Below are 2671 nucleotides of genomic sequence, written 5' to 3'. Positions count from 1 at the left end.
TGAAATCTTTTAACAAAGCGACTAAGCGCCCGCGTTCCTCAGAAGACAACGTGGACCCGATCTGGACCAGCCGCGGGTCCTTCACAGTACCAACATTCACAGTAGTGATTTCATCCATTAAAGGTTTAACAAATCTTTCCTGCTCTTGATCAATTAACCGTTGCAAAACCGGAGGAATTTCTTCCTCGTCGTTTTCATCAAAATTTTGAAAATCCTGATTTAAGCAATAAATCAAAGGCACAGAAAAATACTCCGAAACCACATCCACGTCGTTGTCATTAAATACTTCCGAGCCGTCGGATTCCTCTGTTACAACAGACTCAAAAGAAAATGAAAAAGATGACCTAGACAGGACTGTGGCATCCGAGTTATCACCGCCGGGAATACCGGACTCAGACTCAGTTGAGCTGGAATCTGATTTCGACGCACAAGATTCGGTAGAATCAGATTCCGGCTCACTACCTGACCCGGTGCTGCTTGATAAAAAGCCTTCTTCATATTGCCAGAGGAGAGAAGGTGCGATGGACGCATCCAAAATAGCTGATGGTAGGCTCGCAGCCGCTTCATTGCCAATCACACATACCGAGGAGCTATCCCCCAAGCACTTCTGTTCGATCGGAGGATCTGAAAGCAGACATGCCAGCGCTGCCCCCATTTCGTTTTCAGCGTCCTCAAACTGCACTTCCTTACTTTGCCCAGCCTCAGCCGATAGATCTGCCTGCCCTTCGGCGATGTCACCCTCAGGTAACTGTAAATCAAAGAAAATCTCAAATCCCGGTACGCGCTTCTTCTCCGCGTTGAGCCACGGCTCTGGGAAGGCACAGGACGGAAAGTCCTCCCCCTCCCGGACGAAACATCCGTTTAGGGTCCCTCGAATGGGCTGGTGCATTAAGTCAAAGGGCTTCCCCATCTGTTTCGCCCTGGCCCTTCCGGCCATTTCCTTTCCTTTCCTTATCCAATCCTCTTTGGTGGGTAGGTAGCCCAAACCAAAGGTATGGGGGTTATGTGGCACTTCGGCCGATGCTGCGGCACCTTTCCTGCCGCTCTTGCCTAATCCCATCCCGGGGATGTGCTGGAGTTTGTTCATGAGATAGACTGCTTGGGCACTGACATACACCCCTTCGTTAGCTGCCATGATGTTCTGTACGACCCGAGCCTCGGCCAAGGTAAAACCTGATATGAACACATCTTCTATACCGTGCTCAATTTCTAGAACAGACGTAGATACCTCTGGTGGTGGATGAATTGATGAGTTTCCAAAAACAATGGCTACTCCCTTCCCATAGGGGTATTTCACCACTTGATGTAGGATAGAGGAGACCGCCTTTACCTGATGCAGCCACGGCCGCCCCAAAAGCAAGTTGAACGTTGCAGGAACCTCCAAGACATGGAAATCTATCTCGTGCTGTCCTGGCCCAACCTTTGTTTGAATCTTAACTGTCCCCATCACTTCCCGGCTTGTGTTGTCATATGCCCGAATCACCTGGGCCGTTGGCACAAAATTTGCGACTTTCAAACCAATCGCATAAGCTGTCCTTGCCGGGCAGACATTGATGGCGGACCCCGTGTCGACAAGTACCACAGGTATCCATTTATCTCTGCACTCGACAGAGATGTAGAGCGGCTTGTTATGGTTCGCACCCTCGGGTGGCAGTTCTTTGTCAGAAAAACTCAATGCTGGGGAACTTCCTCCCGAAAAGACTAAGCCCACCAGTTGTTCAGGCGTGGTATCTATGGAAAGTTTGGCCTTATCCATGGCTGAAAGGACAGCCTGCCTATATACTCGAGAAGCCATAAGCAGTCCCCAGATGGAGATGTCTGCTTGTATCTTTTTCAATTGTCTCAATACGGCCTCGTCTTCGAGTTGCTTCTCCTTTTGTTTCTCTGCTTCATTATCTTTTCCAGATGCCTCTGGTTGATCTAGGTGTGGAGGCTTGAAATACCGTCCACTCCTAGTCATGTGATCGACTTCGCCGATATACCAGATATCATCTGGTTGGTTACCTTTCCAATCCTCGTCCGTGTGGGCAAGACATAGATCGTCGTCTTCCCACCACATACCATCTGCAGCTGACAAGCATCTGTCTGGTTCTGGCACAACTGTCCCGATACTCGCAGTACCTTTTATCCCTATGCTCGCAGCATTCTCCATTTCCGTACTTGTGGCGGTTTCGACCCCCACGTGGCCTTTTGCTTTCCTGATCCTCTCAGAATCCTCGAATCTCTCTTGTTCTGACTGTGTCAATGCAGTAGATTGCTCATTGATCCCTGTACTTAAAATGCTCCATTCCCGAGCGAAACTCTCGACACCGGCGCTCTCCGGCGATGTATTCTGTTCTTCGACACTCCCGGCCGTTGTGGACATTCCCGCCCCTGCCGGGCCTTGTTCTGACTGGAACTCCCCTATTACATCTGGCTGATCGTCTAACCATCCTGTGGCCTCCGCTGATTCTTCATTATCGTACCAGTTGGTGGCTGAATATTCTAGATCTTGGTTATCGCAAAATTGGAACTTGGCAAAATCCTCTTCCATGGCTGCCAAATCATCCGTTTCCTATCTTGGACCGTTCCCTCGGATTACACACAGCTCTCCCCCGACTGGAAATTCGACATTTGGTCGATTCTGGCCCACTGGTGAAATGTAGTCACTCGGACTGTAAGCATTCCCAAT

The sequence above is a fragment of the Camellia sinensis genome, chromosome 3, assembly GCF_055761805.1.
Source record: "Camellia sinensis isolate YWXY chromosome 3, ASM5576180v1, whole genome shotgun sequence".
NCBI lineage: Eukaryota > Viridiplantae > Streptophyta > Magnoliopsida > Ericales > Theaceae > Camellia > Camellia sinensis.
Note: the sequence above shows the minus strand (reverse complement) of the source record.